General features: G+C 34.1%; 1 protein-coding gene across 5 annotated transcripts in view; it reads right to left on the bottom strand.

Moving 5' to 3' along the window:
- TSC22D2 (TSC22 domain family member 2) overlaps positions 1 to 23,358 on the bottom strand; it is a 51,778-nt gene that overhangs the window by 9,575 nt on the left and 18,845 nt on the right. For 2 of the 5 annotated variants that reach the window (XR_804450.4, XR_804448.4), the window contains one exon: positions 16,280 to 16,438. The exons of 2 other annotated variants lie outside the window; for them this stretch is intronic. The gene's annotated coding sequence lies outside the window, so the exon portion shown is untranslated. Of the gene's footprint in view, positions 1 to 2,620; positions 2,700 to 16,279; positions 16,439 to 23,358 lie in introns of all 5 variants that reach the window. One more of the 5 variants, XR_009494393.1, reaches the window with a different exon arrangement.

A 23,358-nucleotide genomic window follows, 5' to 3' on the forward strand; every position in this document is an offset into this window, starting at 1 on the left:
GCCTCAGTGATCTTTGAACTTTTTAATCCTCTAAACTCTGAGTCAATGCATGGAAAACACTAAGCTTGTTTATCTGAGCATTTACAATATTAATTACAGCATACTACTTCACTTCCTGGTATTGCTAAGATGAAAAGGAGCTTCTGTATACCTAATAACTGGAAAGGATGTATAGATCATTAATACTTATATATGTTAGGCTTTAAAAGCTTGTAGAGACCAAGTATGGCTTCATGTAACTATAAACTATAGAACTATATAAACTTCAGTGTAAAGTTTAGTTCAGACACCATATGGATAAAGTCACCAATACTGGCCATAATTTGGCAAAAAAGAAGGTAATAGGCATTTAGATTAGAATTTGCCTGAGAATCCTAGATTATACTTTTTTATTCTGTATCAAGGGATAACTGAAATCATTTCATGACTTAAATACAATCAATTCTTTTAATATATCAGTTTAAAATAGAATATTGTAAATGCTAACTTTAATACCAGTTTTACATACTAATGAGCAATCAAAAAATCTAAATAAATCTCAAACTCTTAAAAGATTTCTTTTCTGATAATTAAAATAAAACCTAATCAGTTTTCAAGCCATTTCCTCAGCTAAGGAATAGTAATTAGCATCCTACTCTTTGTTGATAAAATAACCTCCAGTCCTGATGTATATATCTTCACATAGTTCCAATTCACCTGGCTTTCTTTCTACTTGTTTCTTAAGATGCTCACTGCCATCTCTTCTGGAATGCCTTCTAGTTTCCTAAGGTGAACCAATATTCCATCCCTTTTGTGGTTTCACTAAAATAATCACAAACTTTTTACAGTGCATAACCATGAAATTCTGGCCCCTTTATATACTCACTGTGAATTCTAGGAAATTATTTAACCTTCCTAGATCTCAGATTTTTTTTTTTTTTTTTTAATCTAAAATAAGGATGGTATCTTCAGGATTCTTGCCTGGGAAATCCCATGGACAGAGGAGCCTGGTGGGCTACTGTCCACAGGGTTGCAGAGTCGGAGGTGACTAAGCAAGGAGCAAGGATTATACCCCAATTCACAAAACTCCTGTGAGGATTAAGTGACTTTAAATACTACCACTGTTAACTCTATCAGACTTGAGCTCTTTGAGTGAGGTTCATTATCATCTTCACCTCTGTGAAGAGAACAGTGCTTGGCACATAGGAGCTCAGGTGTGTACAGAAAGAGTCAATATGACAACAGTTACTGAATATATTAGAAACAATTACTGGTTCATATTAGGAAGCCATATATTTTTTTGAGTTTAAATAAATCAGTAGTTCTCCATGTGGTCCCTGGACCAGGAGCATCATCAGCATAATCTAGGAACTTGTTAGAAATGCAAATATTCAGGTCCACTCAGATCTACTTTTGAGGTGGGATTCAAAAAATCTATTTTAATAACTCCTCCAGCTGATATGCGGAGAAGGCAATGGCACCCCACTCCAGTACTCTTGCCTGGAGAATTCCAGGGACGGGGGAGCCTGGTGGGCTGCTGTCTATGGGGTCGCACAGAGTCGGACATGACTGAAGTGACTTAGCAGCAGCAGCAGCTGATATGAAAGAAACTAAAGCTTGAGAACTACTGCTTTAAAAATAAAGATACAAAATGGGCTTCCCAAGTGGCTCAGTGGTAAAAAATCTGCCTGCATGACAGGAGACTTGGGTTTAATCCCCTGGACATGGAAATGGCAACTCACTCCAGTATTCTTGCCTGGGAAATCTTGTGGACAGAGGAGCCTGGTGGCTCAAAAGAGTTGGACATAGTGACTAGGCAAGCAAGCACCAATATGGTAGTTTTAAATAAAAACAAATAGGAGGGCATTCTATTTGATGATCCCAGAACATGGGATCAATGAGGGTAATAAGGTGTTTTCTGTTGTGTTCAAAGTCAACATAGTGGTTTGGGGTTTACGATCTTTTAAAATGAGAATGATTAGCTGCAGAAGAATGAGTAATTTTCTTTTATTTGCTTCCTTGACCTAATGTTACAGTATTAGGCCTTGCTTTCTTTCTTATTGCATTCACTACACTATAACTGGACGATTAATAACCAGTTTCCGAACTTAAGTTCCTTAAGAGAAGGCTTCCTAACACTTTGTAACTATTCTGATAAACAAAAGGGGATAATTTTCATAAAGAAACTTTCTGTTTCCTATGGGTCACTCTTTTAGAATAAAGTCATAAGTGGATTAGCATTTATTAGATGAATAAAAAATTGTAGGTACTGATGGAATGGACAGAAATATATAACTGTGAGAAAAAACACAAGAATGACTATTACTTTTTTATATAATGAATGTTCATTTCTTGGAATTGTGGCTCCCAAAGGAATCAAAAGGAGCTTGATAATGCTCTAAATAAAGTAAATTACAATCACATTCATAAGAAAAGTAAACCTTAAGAGAAAATTAAAACTTAAGTATCAGTGTAGGACGGACTTCCACGCTGTTCATCTTCTAATTTACCCCAAATGGTTCCCCACCACAGTTTTTCTCCACAGGCCTGCTTACTCTTATCACATTAGATTACTTGCAACCTCACTGAGAAGACAAGGGGCCAGATAGGAGACTCTGCTCCGTCTTCACAAGTGTCTTACATTTGCATCCTTCTTAATAGGCTAACTCTTTCATCCATGCTCTCAGCTCAGTGACTGCAAATCATCCCGTCTTTCCTCTCTAAAAATTAAAACCAGTGAAGGCAAAGTTAGGCTTAACTTGATCTCATATTTAAGAAAAATTCCTTATGAGAAATCAAAATTTTTCTTTATTAATGTGAAGAGAGACATCATGACTACTGTTTAAGATAAAAATAGTGCAAATTTCTTCACTATTACACTTTGACTACTGTTGTCTTTCTTCTCAATAGAAATGCCATTTAAAAAATTATTTTTTGGCCACACTGTGCAGCATGTGGGATTTTAGCTCCCCCACTAGGAACTGAACCCGTGACCCCTGTAGTGGAAGAGCATAGTCTAAACCACTGGACTGCCAGGGAAGTCCCACAAATGCTTATTAACAAAGCAACAAGGTAGAGGAAAGGAACACATATGACTTCTCACTTCATGGCAGCACACACATTTTAGTGAGTTCTTACTTCAGCCTGAGTAATACTCTCATTTTACAGTTGAGGAAACTGAAGCCTAGTAACTTACTCAGACACAACCCTGCTGCTGCTGCTGCTGCTGCTGCTAAGTTGCTTCAGTCATGTCTGACTCTGTGCGACCCCGTAGACGGCAGCCCACCAGGCTCCCCCATCCCTGGGATTCTCCAGGCAGGAACACTGGAGTGGGTTGCCATTTCCTTCTCCAATGCATGAAAGTGAAAAGTGAAAGTGAAGTCGCTCAGTCGGGTCCGACTCTTAGCGACCCCATGGACTGCAGCCTACCAGGCTCTTCCGTCCGTGGGATTTTCCAGGCAAGAGTACTGGAGTGGGGTGCCATTGCCTTCTCCAGACACAACCCTAGGGACAGGATTAAAACCTAACCTAATCAATATCAAAACACATGCTTTTCCTATCACAACATTCAGACTGTAAAAGGAAGAAAGTAACTATCTATAATGACCTAAAGGAAATACAGAGTTGTGTGCATTGTAAAAAGTGCTTAAACTTAGTTGTGAAACCATTAAGCATGGATCCAACTATGTTCATAACATGGCATTTATCTTAGCATATTCCTAGAAGAGGTTCAGGTCTGAAAACAAGGTAGGTAGCTTCTAGGAAAAGGTACTTGCTCAGTGATCTTTAGACAACCAGCATAGTTTGATTCTCTGCTAAGGGTTAAAATGTTCTTTTGTTAGAAAGTTGAAGGTACCTTAAGACTATATAGATCCATATGCAGAATATTATTTAAAAAATTACCTTGCTTTACTCAAAGACCCTCCTAATCTTCTCTGTTGAATCACAATACAATTAAAACTGGAATTCCACAAATCACAAAATAAAATGTTTGTGATAAGAACTTATTTGACTGAACTGGCAATCTCATACACTAAGGTTCAAGCACCTTTACCCAAACCAGGTAAAATCAATTCTTTTTAAAAAGTAGAAGCTATAGTCTTTCTTGGAGGCCAGTCCTCAGGAATCACATACTGTTTCCAATACATCATTTACAATCTTCATCCCCTTGCCCGCCACTCATAATAAGCACTATATCATTAGTGCTAGGAATGCTTTAATTCTAACCTGGGTTACACTTTGCCTCCTCTCAAAGAAATGTGTGTTTTATTTTTAGAAAGTAATTGTTAAGTAGCTGATTGCAAAAGAAGAAATCCAATGAATCTACAGCTCAGCAAGCTTATCAAGGTTAAAAAAAAACAACAAAAAACTATCACCCTTTCCGTAAAAGGAATTTTAAAAATATTTACATTTTCTCACAATTAAGAGCAAATAATCCTCCTTCCAAAAAAGATCCTACGTAGATAAAAATTCATATAGATAGTCTCTATCTATATGAATTAAGAAGAAATAAGAAAATTAAGCTAAGAACTCAAATTGTATGTATCCTAATTATTAACCATAAGTTCTACCAATGTAAAAACAATCTGTTTAATTTCATGGCTTAAAAAACATAGACAAAAGACCCCATGGAAATTTTTATTCTCAGTAACACAAAATAAGTGATTTCTGTGGACCATAAAAGCTATTATCATGCTAAGCAAGCAGGTAAAATGGCTATTCACAAAACTAAACGTTATCAAGTACTCAATCATACTGTGAAAAAAGCTTTTTACCAAGGAAATATTAAAAACCCAGCTAAATATACAAAGATTGATATTTGTTTTTAGCATCAATAAATACCTTGCTCACCAATGCCCTTAGCATATTTTACATTCATCTAATTAATTTCAGGTCAAAATCCTGAAATTTTCTTCCAGAAGAGAATATTTAAAAAGAGGAAAAAAGGATACACACTGTGGATTATACCAATGTCAGTTTCTGGACTTCAGGTGTTTTATATTATAGTCATGCAAAATTTTACCATTGGGGGAAGAACTGGATGAAGGGCTACATGAGACCTCCCTGCACTTCTTTTTTTTTTTTTGAGCAACTTATCTATAAGTATTCCAAATAAAAGTTTTAAAGGAGATACTAGTACATGGTAAAGAATAAATTCAGTGAAAGGAAAGTGAAAGTGAAGTCGCTCAGTCATGTCCAACTCTTTGCGACACCCCAACCAGGTTCCTCCATCCACGGGATTCTACAGGCAAGAGAACTGGAATGGGTTGCAATTTCCTTTCCGGGGGATCTTCCCCACCCAGGGATCGAACCCGGGTCTCCCACATTGTAGGCAGATGCTTTACCATCTGAGCCGCCAGGCAAGTCAATAAACTCAGCGAGTACACACAAAAAGGTATACCATCAATATAAAGTCCCTCTCCTACCTCAGATTCCCTTTGTCCAAGTCAACCACATATATGTATCAGTGACCTTAAAAAAGTCCATTTAGGAAGGAATTCTTTACTGTTTTGGAGTGGGAGAGGCCTTTCTAACTATAGGCCTCAAAATATATGAAGTACTTCTATAAATCTGTAAGACAAGAAGCCCCAGTAGAAAAATGGGTAAAATACACATGAACATTCAACAAGACATTAAAAATACTCTATATCTCATAATAAAAATATAGACTAAAACTATAATATGTGATATTATTTCCCTAAACACACTGGCAAACATATTAAAATTTAACGCAAAATTAGTGAGGTTGTGGGAAAATGGGCCTTCTCTTACTGTGCTGGTGAAAAATGGTATAATGGTATAATCCTTACAGAGAGCAATTTGGTTACATCTAATAAATTTTGCACATACATACACACCCTCACTCTTCAAGTCAGCAATACTACAAGTAGGTATTTATCCAACAGATATTTTTACATACATAGGAAAAATGTACTGACAAAACTACTCATTACAACGTTGTTTGTAATAGCAAAGTTTCTGACTAGCAATAGGAAAGGGCTTAAATAAATCATGGTATAGCCATTCATTTAATACTAGTCATTTAGTAAGAGGGAAAAAAAAAAAAAAAAAAAACCCACAACGGTGCTGTTCTGTGTACTGAGATGGAAACTGGGAAACTGTATGATGTGTATGTATTATCATTTATGTGAAGAAGGAGATTATGTACTGCATATTATGTATATGAAGACAGACTGGAAACACACACAAAGAAAGTTATCTGTTTGTAAAGGCGGGCACAAGGGGAACAGGGATTGAAGGCTACTTTCACGCACTTTGAAGAATACTGAAAAACATTTTCCAAAATGAAAATGACTCATAAAGGAGTTATTACAGTGTGAACTTAAGACATGACCAAATGGCAGACAGGAAACAAGAAAGGAAGAAAGGAGGGAAGAGGACCAACAACTCCTCTTGCTTTTGGAACTTTTTCTTTCTGAAATATTAGGTACTATGTTTAACACAGGAAACTATTAATATACATGATACTTGTGATTTGCAAAATTTATTTCCTTGGCTTAGGGTGAATTAAAATCACTTAAAAACATAACTCCCAGTATAGTTATTTCTGTTTAAAAGTGATGCTGGTAACTAAATTATAAAAGTCTCTCGGATAAGTATCTAAGATACAACGGGCTACATAAGCTTACACAGTGTTGCATTAAAAAATGAATTCCAAATAAAGCATTGGTAAGATCTTTTTTACTTTTTACACTTCAAAGTTATGATATTTTGGAGGAATTATTATTTGATAGTAAAATTCTGATATAATTAGATAGATATTTTTCCTGAGCTACTCTAAGGAAACAACTTAAAAACTAGCCAAACTATTTTTCTGTTAAAACAGTCAAGATGGAAGATATAAAGATTTAGTCACGAGACTTATATAAAAGGAAGACAGCATAGCAATTTTACCATTACAGTCCAAACATTCCAATACACTAAGAAAGTTTAACATTCTATTACTTCAAGTTAAATACTTAAATGTAGTAAGTACATGAAAAATCATATCTACATAAGATAAATTACATAAGATAAATGAGCTTATGCACTGTTATTTCTTATTAGACTAGCATAAGGCAAGGTTTGACACAATGAAAAAGTTATTTCCTTCCTCTGAGTCAGACTGAAAAAAGAAGGGTGTGAGAAAGGGGTAGGAGGAGGGTAGCATTTTCCCCAATGTTGGAGTGCTTACATTTAAAGGAGACTCTCTTGAAAGAGATTTCATTTTACTGTTTACAAAGCAGCAACTGGTAATTTGGTGATAGCGTAATTACAGGGGAGTGAAGGACACATAACAGAGGTGTTTAAGCCCAAATTTAAAATTTGACACTACAGTCCTGGCTAACTTTACTTCCTGGAGACTGGGAAAACAGTATACAACCGACAATTATCTAGACTGAGATGTACACTGGTATCTGAGAGTGAAAAAAGAAGGAGAGAGATTAGGAAGGTATTTTTCCCAATTTATGTTTAGAATAACTAACAAAAACCTATTTAACCTAGTTATACTGAAAAATAACATAGTGGATATAGTTCCATATATTCATTTTAGATATTCTAAAGCCATTCCTTTTAGTCTGCCGGGATAGAAGCTGATAGTTAATCAACATCTAAAAATATGAGAATTTGGAGATTAAAGTACCATATAGGTTAACCTAGTAAAAGTTCTATGGTTTCTGATACTGATTTTAAGACCTATCTTTCCTACAAAAAACAAAACTTCAGTAGAAGAGAAAAAGTCAATAAAAATTCTTAATATGAATGAAGACATTACAAACACATAAAAGCTCAAATTTTTCCAGCTGTGTTAGGAAAAGGATAAAGATTAAGAAAAAGACTTTCAGGGAAAGGACTACGTTTAACAGCCATTTTGTAGTTAAGATCAATTCTCCTTTAAATGGTTAACAATATGGCATTCCTTCCCTTTGACTATGAGTAAATAATAACACTGTCACCAACTAAGGCAATTTTCATGGTGTAAGTATATGAAAATGAACAAAACTGGAGAAAGAACATTAAAAAAAAAAACAATGCCAAGGGCAATAAAAGCAAAAATGTAAAGTTCTTTAAGATTTACATTTCATTTCAGAGGCCAAGAAGCATTGAATAAATTTTTACCTAGCAGTGGGCCTATTATAAAACAATCTTTTTATGTAGCTAAATTCATCTACAATTTTTAAAGTAACTTCGAATTCTTCAGCAATCACATACAAACGGGCCAAAGTGTGTGTGGCAGGAAAAGTGGGGGAAGAATCAGGAACTAGCTTACTATATGTATCTCTACTGCTAACCTTTACATTATCCCACCTCACCTCCCCCCAATTCCAAATGCCTGCAGCTTTTGAACTGAAAAGCCTAAACTTCTTAAGATGCTCCGCGGTTTACTTTTATTCTCTTTGTTGATACTGCTTCTCACTCTTTAAATACTCTACCATTCTTTTAGAGCTTTCTGTGCAAATATTTTCTCTTCTGGAAAGCCTTCTGTAACTCTTCCAGAAGTAATACAGTAAGTCATGCTTCACACTACACTTGCAGCACTCCGCATATAGGGTGTGTTCTAACAGTTTCATCAATCTTCTACCACACAAAAGCGCTAACAATCTACCATAGGGCTGGCAGACATTTAATAAACAATGCTATACGACTAAAGACTCAAAACCTGTATACTTGGAATTTGAGTCCTGAATACCTTACCTGCTATGCTGACTCTGGGGCCTTTTTTTCGGTAAAGTTGTAACACAAAGTAGCTGTACTGGATCACCTCCAAATCATTTCCTACACTTAACAACAAAACTTTTCCAACATTCCTTGGTATTTAATAAACTTGGGTAACGCTACTATTTTAACCAAACACAAAACAAATAATTGAGGAAACATTCCTTACTCTCATTTCTCATTTTCAATTTGAAACTAAACTTGCTATACGTTCTTGCTAATATTAATGAAATACTCCATACACCTAGGTAATTCAAATACCTTTGGTGGTAACAGGTGATAAATCCTGAACAAACTTCTGCCTCTTATTTCCTAACAGCCAAATCTCAGTAACATTTACCTTTCTAGATGACACTTTTGTAAAAAAATAAAAATCGAATCTGTCTCCTCTGCACACACACAACGCTCAACAAATATTGGGTGAAGAACATGAAGTTAGATAGTGTTCATCACAGAGAAGACCACTAGATGTGGAATTAGCAAATATACATTGCAACTTAGCCTCACCTCAGGTTTACTATGTCCAGAGGCAAGTTACTCTTATTGGGCTTTTTTCCTTCATCATTTAGTTTTAGAGACTTACGAAATACCCTAACTACTTCAATGTGGTGGTGTGTGTGTTTGGATGGGTATGGGAGGGGAGGGAAGGGAAGAGGGGTGCAGATTCAGTGAGAAGAAAGGATAGTAACATTCAACTCAAGTCTTAAAAAAGTTACCCAAGGAAGTAAAGGAGTAAAGGGAATAGCTAGACACTGTAAAATGCTTGGTCACAGGGATTAAGCAAGGGAAAACGAAAGTTTTATAACTCAAGCACAGAGAATCTTTGAGAAATCAGAGGGATGATAAAAATGAGAGTCACCTATAACATAGAAAACACCAATGACTGCAATTTTTAGTATGGAGCAACTCAGGAGTGGGGAGATAGTTAATGAGTCATAAGAAAGATTGTTAAGATTTTTTGAGGGGTGGAGAGTGAGTGGCAAAGAAACTTGCAGATGGAAATGAGACATTTTAAGCTACATTTGGGACTGCTGACTCTAGGATATAGATCACCATGGAGAAACAAAAGTTGAGAAATAAGGTTACTAGGAATAGGTATGTAGAACTCCATAGAGTAATCTCTGGCAAAGAGTCTAGATTTGAGAGTTGTCAGAATGTGGTAGGTAGCTCCAACTGTAAGAGATAAGCCTAGTTAAAGAGTGAAGACAAATAGGGCCAGGACACTGGAGAAGATCAGCAGGTAAAAAGCTAGAAGAAGGGCTGGGAAGAAACTACCCTTTCTTGAGAAAACTAATTATTTCTTTCACTGAATAGCCTCATAATTGTCTCTTCTTTCTCAAGCATTCCACATATTAATTTTTTAAACTACGCAGCTATTCTTGAACAAATCCTCTCAATCCCATTTCCACAATGAGGCCTAACCAAATGAGTCAAAATGAGACTATCCCCTTGAATATCAAATGTCAAATACCAGTGAAGAGATCATAATTTTTGCTTGTCTTACAGCTAATCTCTTCATTTATGCCTGCAGAGATGTTATTTAAAAAAGCTTTTATAGAAAAAGCGTAATTCTATGGACAATATATTTGACAAAGTAAAACTGATCAGGTTAACCATTAGGGTTATCTGACTAAAACTCAGCTTTTGTTCCCAGGTTAATAATTAACCTTTCTTTACTATATTATATCCCTTCCTAATTGTCCCCAAAGTCCAAGAATAGTAATAAATAAGAATGGAGGTTATCAAGGAACTGTTTCAAAATAGGGATAAACCCAGAAGAATAAAAGTAAAAGTATCATGAGGTTTTTAAAGAGATCGTTGTTTCATTATGACTTAGACTAAAGGGACAGCTCCAAGCATGGTCATTACCCTTCAATAAAGTGAAGAGAATACTGTATCAGGGGAAAAAAATCTGGTCTGTTTTACTTTTAATAAATCAATTATTTTGGGATGTTTTAAAAATATAGGTTGGCCTGGGTTTGAGCAAAGAATTAAGTTGCTCATCTTCAACAAATCTAAGAAGAGTACTGTGAAGGCATGCCCTGAATATTTAAAACTGTCTAGGTTGTCACTTCACTACCGTTTGGCTTAACTGTCTTTTGCTCTCTGCTTCACTCTGGGGTAAGACAGTTGACTTCTTAGTAGCTGCCTAAGCAAAAGGCTGAATTCTCCAAGAGTAATAAAGGGGGTTAAGAACATAGGCTTTAGAATTAGACAAGCTCGTTTTAAAATCCCAACTCCACTACTTACTAATGAGGTGCTCTTACCAAGTTAACATACTGAAACCAGTTTCCTCATCTGTAAAATGGGTCATGGTTTGTACCTACCATAAAGGATTGCTGTAAGGATTATATGAGACTTTTTACAATAGTAGTACTTAAAATTTTTTTGTTCCTCCTATTGTTTGGATCAATTTGGATTTTGACAGTGTTTAAGGTTTACTATCTATAAGTGTATCTTGGATTAAAAATGAAGCAGTAAGGTATAAACAAAAATTATGATTAATATTAAGAAACAGCCTTTATGGTCTTTCCCAAAGACAAATCATGCTAGTTATGCTTTCAATCTACTTGATTTCTTGTACTTCTTTGATTATTTTGTACTCTTTGTTAAAGATTCAATGCAGTCACAAAATATATGCTAATAAAAATTGTTTGACTTGAGATTTAAACTCACATCAATGTTTATGAAGCACAGCATTCCTGTGAATTGAACATCAGTAAAATTCTTTGATCTTTGATAGGATCTTAAAGTTTCATTGTTTAGATATATATAATCTTAACTTACTGTAAAAAACTTTTCCAAAGGCCACTAAAATATAACTTAATCAGTTTAATCCAACATAAAAATTTCCAAAAACCAGTTTAACCAAAAATATGTTACATGACATTTCAACAATAAATATTACTAAAAACTCAAAAGAGTGGGATAAAGTGTTGTTTTGCTTCTAAACTACATTTCCCTTAGTTGAGAATCACTGCTTTAGAATTACTTAACTCAAAAAGGGATCTGGGACAATAAAGCAAAGTATAAAGTAGCAGTATTATAAAATTTAAAGGGTTACAAGGTTTTCTCACTCATGGAGAAATGCAGTAAAAAATGCACATCTTCAGCGGCAAAAGTTTTAACAGCTAATTACTTTTTCTCATTTCTTCTTTTTAATCTGGGCCGTTGGCAGTGAAACTGTCATGTCCTAACCACTGGACCAACCAGGGACTCCCTGCTTTTTCTCATTTCAACCTAGATCCATATCCTGAATTATTACAGGCAATAACAATTCTATAAAATAGACATGACTAGTGACAGAACTTTACAATAGTTTGTACACATCAATTTATGTAAAATTTTTATGATGGTTTCTAGACTTACATCATGACCTGAAATTTGTTAAATCAATTTAAATTCTAGAGATAATAAAATGAAATGGTATGCTTTACCAACATAATCTTTGCCCTCTTCCTTTCTTGCCAATAGGCCCTTATCCCTCTGACTCTTCCATAAATAACTGTTTTTGTTGTCTTCACTGAATGTTCTTCTTCCTTGAATTAAACCTTAAAGGTAGGAACTGTGTCTATCTCGAGGGTCTACTTATTACAACACTCTGCATATAATTGACACTGAACATTTAACTGAATAAAGGATGGAATAAAACATATAGTATTTAATATATTATCTAATTATATGTTGTAAGTTCAACATGAACTTATGGCAAGTTGAGCTTACTGTGCTGGGAAAAAGAGTTAAGAAATCAACCAGATACTTAAACTGTTAGAAACTAAAGATATCACAGGAACATAATAATAAAGAGAAGGCTTCATTAGAATTTTTTTTCCTCCCTGACAAAGTCAGCTTAAATAAAAAGCCAATAAACTTTTTTCTGATATTCCTTTCATCTGGTTGTTATTCACTGAAAAGGAAGAAAGTGTAACAGTTTCTATATAACATAGGCAACCAAAGTAGAGAAACTCTAAGTATGAGGAAAAGTCAGCGCTATGGATTTTCAGGTTACTTCTGACAAAATTAAGCCAGTGAAATTTAGCAGTTCTATGGAGATGACAAAATCATAGTAGACTTTGTGGGAAAAAAGTTGGACTTTAAAATTCAATCATCGGGAAGAAGAAAACGAAACCAAAGGCTATCCTGAAAGTGGAAAGAGGAGTTCAAAGCTTGCTGGTTTGGTCAGGTCAGAGAAAGCTGACAACTCAAACTGTCATGTCTTTAAGTGTGTATCATGAACAAGCAAAAGTTCTAAGTGAAGTAGATCCAGGATTCTGAAGAAATTCAGATATACTTCACTCTTTTTATACTGGGGATCAATGCACATATAAAGGAGTCCCATGAAACCCTCGTATCACCTCTAGAATCAACAATTAGGAAGAGAGGAAACATCCTGCGATCTCTAAGATGTTAAGCAAAGTCTCCTTATCCACTGAAAAAGAGCTTCAGAACTAAAAACCATGACTCATGGCCATGAACTGGAACCCATATTCTTGACTACAGCTGCTATGAAAACTAACAGAACGAACTACAGAATATTCTCAGTTCAATGTTTCCATAGAAATTGTAGTACAGCTTACATTTTTACATGAACCTAACCTCTCTACTAAATCTTTAAATGATGGCAAGGTATTTTTCTGCTTCACATTTTAGAGTCTCTGCTATACAAGGGTTTATAAAGGTTTAAACATGAAATGGAAAAAGAAAGAAGACCAGGAAGCTAAGATAAACATCACTGGAGGTGTTCAAAGGCTAGATGACAACTTGGAAGGTATGTGGTAGACATAATTCAAGTATAAGACAAGTGGTTTGACTAAGTGACCACTACATTCCCTTCTAACTCAGATTTATAATTCTAGACTCAGAAGTGGTACCAAATAAAAGGTTTTTGTTCTGAAGTCATACCCAGGTTTGAATCCGCATTTGATTTTACGGTATGACTTCACACCAATTATTTAGCCTCTCCAAAGGATAATAAATAGGACCAGATGCTAGGATTCAGTGAGATAATGCATTTGTGTCTGGCACATGGTAAATACTTAACACGTTAACTACATAATTTATATTAGTAAGGTACAGTTTCATTTGTTTTTGCTTTAAGCAGTAATATTATCATAGATTTATTAAGCCATATTTAGACACAGGAACTCTGTTACAAACACTTAAAAACAGGCTAAAGGTTATAAGGTTTGGAGTTCATCTGAAGATAAAATTAAACCAATGAAAAGGACTTGCACCAAGTAGTTGCTCAACAAAAAAAAATCCTGTTTTTCTGACCCCCCAAAAATAAATGTTACATAAATATTTTAAAAGTAAATATAAAATAGGTTTCTTAATGGTTATCCACAACTAAGGGCAAATGTGATGTAGCTTAGTAAGGGGTTTTACATTTGACTCATCTCCCCATCCCAAAATTTGCAGTCTGAAGTAGCCTTTTAAACTGCTGATAGTGTTTCCTATTTATAGATCCTAAATACTAAAGGATGAACTCCTTAATGGTTACACTTAGTATAATACTATTCCAGTAAGTACTAAAACTTTCTAATACATATATACTTGTTTATAATTATAAGCATTAAATTTAAGTGGATGTTATTTTACAATGCAATAAATAATTTTAGATAGTAAGCAACCTAACAAATTTATTTTTTGGCAAGTGCTTTAAAAGATGGTTTTATAATGAGGATGACCCCCTGCTACTAAATTCAAAGGAAGTCAAAATTATGTATTCATATCTTCATACAATATGATATTCTCCCTTATCTTATCCTTCAAGTTTTCCAGGGTTACTCTCTAGACCTGCATACAACTGAGAGCCCAGATTCCACTTAGAAAGCTAGATCTGAACCCTAGTTTCACCACTTAATGGCTATGTGACCTGAGAAAGTTCCTTAATCTAAGTTTTCACTTTCCTTCTCTATAAGCTGAGGCTATTGATAGTATATATACATCTGCTGTGAAAATTAAGTAACAGGTCAAAAATACTTGGCATGATATCATGTTGCATATTTTTACTTAGCAGTCCCTGACATATAGTAATCCCTAAGTAGCAAAAAAAAACAACTACTCTGTGGAGAAATTCAATCAGCACTTGATCACAGAGACTCAAAGGATATACTCTAAACTAAAAGCAATTAGGCTCTGATTTGTTCCATCAGTCTAATGATCACTCATAATAAACTACCCTTGGATAAATATCAGTAAGAGTTACAGATTGGTGTACTCATTAAAAATTTCTTTCATACGTCATGTATTTGGGTGTCTAACAAGGCCTGTTCCTTAGACACAAACATTCACTAGCAATGTTACCCAACTATTTTTGAAAACCTGGCAAATGCTCTGAACCTTTCACTGAAAACATACATAATGTTCTATCCAAAATTCCACAGGCTTCATGACCCTCTGAAGCCTACCCACTGACTACTAAATATAGATACCTTACCAAAGAAATTAGAACTTATTAAAAAATAAAATGAAAAACATATATAGAATAAGGGACAACTGCTATTAGTTTGTTGTATTTTCTTCCAGACTACCACTGATTGCTATTACTGGTTTAAGAAACTTAAGTTTGTATACAAAATCTGATCAAAATGAAGTCATGGAATACTATTATCTGAAGCAATTTAGAATATAATTAAAAAGAATTAGTATGAATGTGTACAAAAGAATAACATACTTCTGATTAAGATTAGAAATAGATACCACAGTCTATTTAGATGATGCTTTTCAAATATCTGACAGGCTTGCAAAATGTGTGTACCATATTTTAATGAAAAATATTAATTCTAATATTTTCTGTATAACTTTGGAAATGTATCTTAGCATAGATTCTTTTTCTTCATATGCAAAATATGATGATCAGGTTGAGGATTAAGATATCCTAAATCTAAACTGTATTATCTAATCTAAACCATTTTATTTTAAGAGTTCCCCTACAAAATACAGCTATGTAAAACAAAGCAAAATTAGAAGACCTATTGTAACACAAGTTTACAAATTTCTGCTTTCTAAGCAGAACACAATTCTGAAAGGAAATGTTTTTTCAGGGTATACAAATAATGTATAATGACTTCTGATATATTATTTTCATTTGATATTATCATCTTAGGTATTCTCAAGAACTGAGAGAGTTTCTTCAGCTTTCATTTTTAGTGACAGCATGAAAAATGCCTTTTTTATGAAAAATAAAATCCTATAAGTAATTAAATTATAGTTTATGAAAAAGATGGATGTAAAACTTCTATAAAAGATCAGTATTTCTCAAATATTTCTTGGGATATTAACTAGAAGGTATATGGGGTCCCTAATTATATCGTAAGCATCCACAGCAGATGCGATAGCAATATTTAAATAATCATACTATGATATAGGATGTCACTTTATTTTTTAAACTATTAAATACCACTGCAAAGATACAGCCTGAAAGGATTACATACTCCAAGTATTAAAAATTCCAAGTTTTAACGTATATATTTAATACTATACTCTTACGTTATACAATGTGCTCAGTTTGTTCATAAATATTCATCTCAATACAATAACATCAGGTATAATACATAAAATCTAATCCATTAAGTCTTACCAATTTATGACCTGATGAGACACTCTTGTGGACAACATTCAGTCCTTAGAAGCTAGAATAACCCTTCAACCATGTGAGGGCATCACAACTTTTAAACTTTCGGCTTTCGATCATTATTATGTCACATTCCTCCTCCGATGCTGAATTCTAAAAAAAATTCTAGCAAAGAGTTTAAGTAAATAAGTGTTTTAATCAAATAGCCTTTAAAAATCTTTTATAGCAAAGGTTTATGTTCTACCATGATTACACAACTGATATTTTGTACTTTTTTTTTAAATGTAAAATAATTTCATATTTGATCTGGATACTTCAAGCTTTAAATAACATGGACTTTCAGGCCATCAGGAATACTTGTCAGTAAAGAGTCAAGTAGAAATGTAACCCATCAAAGGTTTAAGATCATGATCCAGAAATTATGATTTAACACCATAACCTGGTATAGATAGCTTTGTAGTTCTGCAGAATGGCACTTGAGTTATACTGTTTCGTCCACAACCATACCAGTTTCTAGACTTACACAGCACAGGTGGCTGGATCAGTAATATCTATATGAATCACTAAATGCTCTAGACAGCATTCAACTTAATACCTAAATCCAAGTCTATCTTTATCATCCCCAGTTTTAAAATTAGACAACACGATGGAAAGAATAAAATTTTAGTACGTGTTTTATGTAATAGATATAACAGTCTATCCTACTCGAAAGTAATCCTACTGCTCATCTGTGTATGCCGCTGCTGCTGCTAAGTCCCTATGGGCATGGAAGAAAATAGGGGGATAGGAAGATTAAATAATTGTAAAAATTACTTCATTGAGAATATAATCTTAAATTTATTACATGTTTATAAAAAAGCTTTCAATTGGGTACCTGTTTTAATCATTAGAAGGTAATATTATCATTTTCTGCTTGAATTTTCTGTTTGATAAGAATGTTGATTTATAATTTTAGTCAGCAGTAATCCATTCAAAGGGAACCCACACATTTATGGGCACATTTCTGCCTACATCAAACCCCTAAATAAAATGGCATAATGAGGTAAAGGGGAGGGGGAAAGAGGAAAGCCCTTATTGAGGAAGATTAGATGTGCAAAGTTATAAAAAACTCAAAGACAGCATTGTAAAGGAAACTCTGCAGCCATCTCCAGAGATATTTGACCCAAATATAGGGGGCTGGAGTTACGTTGTTATAGATTTTAACTTTTAATGTTAAATTTTCTATTAAATACACACGGTCATTTAAAAGTCTTCTATATAATCTGAAGGTCTACTTGAATTTTTTCAATTTACAAATATAACCTTTCCAAATGTAACCTGACAACACATTTGACTTCAACAAAATCAAAGATTTTATTTTCAAAGGACAGCCTTACAATGTAATCACCTGGTGAAGGCAAAAATCCATATTTATTAGGATAAATAATAGTTGAAGGTTGTGGTCATTTCATCAACATTACTATCAAAATGCTTTTAGAATGTTTTTATGCAACTCTCATCTCCTATCAACCAAAATTCTACCATAATTTAAAAAATAAAATAAGTTACTTTAATGATTTACTCTTTTGAGGGACAAGTCCCATGAGAAGATACAATACACAGACATATTTAGCAAAGTAAATGGTTCCTGAACTATATAATCAGTAATGCTGGTAAGCTGCTTGTCTGTAAGACTTTGATGAACTGGTCATTTAAATGGCTGACTACTCGGTCTTTTAGTAAAGGACCTACCAACAAAAAGCACTGTCAAGATAAATGCCTGGAAAAAAAATCTCTGAAAGATAGAATTAAACCAGCCATATAAAGCAGATTTAATTATTTGTACTGTGTTATAAAAATGGTACTTTAAGGTTGCGTGCACCATACAAATGTATGGGAAATTTAGGATGTAAGAGTTGTACACATTAAAAATATATAAAACTTCTGTGTCAATTTTTCCCCAAGCATGCTTTCTCAAAATTAGTTCCTACCAAGAACAAGGCTCACAACTGAAGAGTTTCAATCACTAAATTCTAACATGTAGGAAATTCTTATTAAAAATTGGAAATAAAATTGAGTAAATGAAGTGCTTGTAGATGAAAAGAGTTAAGATTAATTAGATATCCTTTAAAATTTAACTTAGAATTCTAAAAGTGAATATTTAGAAGTTATTCATAAGCTTGAATCTCTGGCAAGATTGCTATAAAAAACAAATCTTGAGTATTTCCTATAGTTATCACTTCATTCTTTAATTTTTGAGGAAAAAATTTCTACTGAACTGAGAATGAGCTATTAAATGTTCTTTTAGCCCAGCAAGAACCAGGCTAAAGTTTACAGTCATTTACCTAATTTTATGGCAAACTTGTATTAACAGAATAAAAGAGTGAGCATAGGGGCAAAGAGGTAGACCATTTGCAATTTCCAAGTCATTATTTGAAAACTTGTAAGTGAAATCAGACAAATCTATATATGAGTTCCTAAAGGAACTTGCTATTTGAATGCATGTGCTTAGCTTCTTTTGGTACAAAATTTCACTTTTAAAGTATAAACAACAATTCTTTAAAAAGTTCACTACACGGTTCTGAGATTTCCTACATATTATAAAAATCAATGCTTGCTTCTCTTTAAAAGGTCAAAAATGCTTATTTTTTAATGGAGAAAGGGGGGATATGGAGCAACCCCTCATGCCCGATAATTACATACGGACTTTCCATATGTATAAGAGAAACCAGGCTAGAAACATCAAAGATAAACTTATGGGAAAAAAATCGGTCCAAATGTACCTAGTAGAATAAGAATACTGGAAAGACAGTATTTCAAGAAATTAACATATAAAAATAATATAGCTTTGGGAAAATAAGCTTTAACAAGACAGTTATAGACAGACAGATCTATCATGTTTACTCACAATGATTTATACTTCTCTTTCAAAAAAAAAGTTTATACGGGATACCAAAAAAAACCAAAAAATTGAAATTGAAATTCTAGACTTTAAAAAAAAAAAAAAGAAAAGAAACAAGTGTGAATACTTATTAACCATTATTTTCTTTTGAAGTTTTGAAATACAGTAACAAACAGCACAGAGGTTGATAAAGACAAAATTTTCTGGCATCATTTAAGATGAAACAGTGACTTGAGATAGGAAAGCCACCTTAAAAAAAAAAAAATTTGAAATTGGGGGTGGGAGAAGATAAAAATGGAAAAACAAAGTAAGTGGAAGCCAGCAATGTATTACTCAAATATATGCAATAACATTCTGCAGGCTTTGTTAACAGAAAGCTGCATATTTGACTTTGAGCTTAACTGTTAAGAACAGTTAACATAAAGCAAATAGAACTGTTCTTAAAATTTTAAATATCATCACATTATGTGTAAGAGTTAACATCTAATTTTGTGAAACAAACTATGTTATGACCATTCCAGACATGTATTTAGCAACATTTTCTGGACTAACTTAGTAATATCTAAGAAACAGCTGCTGTAAATACAGAAATTTTCTGAAGATTAATGGTTAATAGACACTGTGAACAGGAGTGGGATTAGTCAAACACAACAACTCTTTTTCCCTTCTTGTTCTCCTTCTAATAGTGCACAGGGCTAGAAGGAGAATACTTCTTTACCTTGATATTACCACCAAGTAGACATGTAGAAAGATGTTTTTGGCTTCCAGGATATAGGTTACACCATCACTATTTCCATGCCAAATATCACAATTAAATTAAAAACTAAAAAAAATACCATGCAGACCCTCCAAATCTTTTCCTATTTATAACTAAAATCTTTACACTTTGACAATAACCAGGAAACAAAACAGCATAAAAATGCTATTTGAGGATATCTATCAATGAATACATATTCTAAATTATTACCATCTATCTAAATTTACTTGTCAAACGTGGAAAATGTTTTAGAAGTCGTCAAGTAAAACCTAAACATAGAATCTAATTTCTGGTAGCAAATGCATATAAATGATCTATGGCAATCACAAAAATCTAACACATTTCCTGATCTGCATGATTTAGAATATTAGTACAAGTACATGCACACACACAAAGAATGTCAGCTGGAATGGAATCAGTCATTTCTCTTGTCTAACTACCTACAAACCCAAATCTTGCTGAAAATAAAAATATTAAAGTAATTCCACTTAATATTTCTTTCTTCTCAATAGGTTGCCAAAACTATCTGCAGGTTTCAGTACATAAAAGAGGTATGAATTCATATCTTTAAACTCTTAGGAACTAGAATGGAAAAAAACCTCCAAACAGATGTTGTATGTTTGATCTGGTTCAACAATTTCAGGCTATATTTGAATTTCCTTGTCATCTGAACAAATTCAGTCAGAGTCTTTTCTTAAAAAGCTTTGCTACAGAGTTCTAGATTCTGTAGGAAAAAAAGAGATGGGTTTAGCAAATTACACACACATTGTTCTGTTCAAGGGTTTGATTTACTTAAAATCTATTTGGTGAAAAGTTAAACAATTAATATCAACAATAATAAAGAGACCTTACCAACTATTCCCATGTTTTAAAACTGCTTTTCAAGTTTCATCCTAAGAATAACTATCATGACCTTTCAGAGTAGGTAGGTTGTGGTGACTTATATGGAGAAAATTTACTAACTAAAGAGGAAGGCGGTAAGCACATGCACAAAGAAGCATATCATAATCGATGAGCAGTTAATAATTTCTCATCACCAATTCTGAAGTCCAGTCACGTGCTGAAAATAGTATCAGCATGTCAGGTGTCCCATTTCCGTTAGTCACAGAAAAGCTGACAGGAGAACAAATACTTAGGATCCACTGAAACACCACTTCAGACAATGAGATACAGATCTATGGTTAAAAATCTGGCAGCAAACAATCCACCTTAGGCAACTATCACAATAAAACTAGGAGGATAAAACAGACTATAAAGGACAGCAAGCACGTATTTTGTAAACCGAAGTGGTGAGTAAGAAATGTCTTCAAACTATACTATTTTTCTCTACTTAATTAAAATCCCAGCTTAATGTATAAAAAACATAGTACAGAAAAAACTGGTATATGAATATACCTCAATTTCTCTTGTAAGGGATATACCCTCATTAATATCTGCATGTTCTTCCTTTGCTACTCCTTACTGAACTTTAAGAAATACGATTCTTCTTAAAAACTTCTCCAATCCCAGTAGTTGTTTTAGCTGGATTCTAGTCAGCACACCCTTTCATCTCTCTCCTTCCCAACCCCTGTAACAAAGACTGTAAAAAGACACGCATCTGTAAAAAGGCAGATGCATTTTCCCCTGTTATTCAAGCAGAACACTGGTACTTCCTTTTTTAGTGACTATTTAAACAATCTTAAAGAAGACTGATACAACATTTATTTACATAAGACAGGAGGAAAAAAGACAAATGTTTCATAATTAAATGTAATCTGTAATCTTTTTAGGCTCTTTGATCAGGTAAAAAATGGTCATAAAGGACATTACTGGGACAACCAACAGAATGTGTACATGAACTGTATGTTACATATTAGGCAAGTCTAACAAATCTGAATTTGGTAGCTATACTATTTTTACATAGTACGAAATATATGCTAAAGTATATGGGGATTAATGAACATGGTATCTGCAAGTTACTCTTAAATGGTTCCTAAACAGTATGTTAGGGTGATAAAGCAAGTGTGACTAAATGCTAACAAATGTCAAATCTGTTAAGATTACTGAAATGCTTTTGTACAGCTGACTCTTGAACAATATGGATTTGAACTGTGTGGGTTCACTTAGTATGTGGATTTTTCAATAGTCATACTACAACACTACACAGTCTAAGGTTGGTTGAATCCATGTATACAAAACCACAGATATGGAGGAACTCTGTGGCTATGGAGAGCTGACTGTAAGTTACATGGGAATTTTCATGCATAGAAGGTTGGTTACCCCCTTTATATCTGCATTAAGGGTCAACAATATTATTCTTGTAATTTTTCTGTAAACTTGAAATTTTTTCAAAGTAGAGATTCAAACATTTTCCCTTCTTTTTGGGTAAGAATTAATATTCTTACAATCTTTTAGTCTCTAAGACCACTTATCTTCAAAGTTTCCCTTGTTCTCTAAATGTATATAGTGTTGCCCAAGGCCTGTCCTCCTGGCCTGCCCCCTTTCCACTACTCTGCTCCTAGAAAACATGAGCCTTTCCTAAAGCCTGAATTCTAGAATAAAATAATATAAACTAAGAAACAAATAAATAAAAGATTCTTCAATCTCTTCTAGCTTTAACTTCTCCACCAATCTGCAGGTTTGCAGCTAGGGCTGTACCCTGAATATTTCCACTTTGACCTTCCACTGGCTCTTCAGCTCAAAGCAAAATCTCATTACTATTTTCTTCTTCCCAAACCAATTATTTCACTAATACTAGTAATAGTACCACTATTCCTTCAGTTAGGTCTGACAAAGTCAAATTTGACTGTTTCCCTGTCATACCTAATCAGTAGCAGAATTCTTTAATTCTAACCTTCTGATAACCATTCTTTCATCAACCTTTCCTTTCGTAAGTGCGAGCGCACCAAGTCACTTCAGCTTTGTCTCTTTGCAGCCCTATGGACTGTAGCCTACCAGGCTCCTCTGTCCATGGGATTCTCCAGGCAAGAATATTGGAGTGGAATGCCATTACATTCTCCAGGAAATCTTCCCAACCCAGGGATCGAACCTATGTCTCTAATATCTCTGGCATTGGCAGGCAGGCTCTTTACTGCTAACGCCACCTAGGAAGCCCCTTTGTTCATCTCTATTGCCTAATTCAGACCTTCATTACCTTCCTAGTATCTTTGGTCTCTAACGAATCTACCATCTTTTCTCTGTTACCTTCAAATGTTTTACGCACCAATCAAATTTAACCATCCTTACCATATACGTCCACAGTGGTTCACGGTATTTCCTCTAACCGGAATGTGCCTTCTCAGTCCTTTAACTCTGCATGACCAAATTCTGGGGCTTCCCAGGTAACTCAGTGGTAAAGGATTTCCCTTCAATGCAGGATCTACCCAGGGTTTGATCCCTATATCAGGAAGATCCCCTGAGAAGGAAATGGCAACTCGCCCCAGTATTCTTGCCTGGAGGAGCCTGGCA

This window comes from Bos taurus, chromosome 1 (genome assembly GCF_002263795.3).
Source record: "Bos taurus isolate L1 Dominette 01449 registration number 42190680 breed Hereford chromosome 1, ARS-UCD2.0, whole genome shotgun sequence".
Classification (NCBI taxonomy): Eukaryota; Metazoa; Chordata; class Mammalia; order Artiodactyla; family Bovidae; genus Bos; species Bos taurus.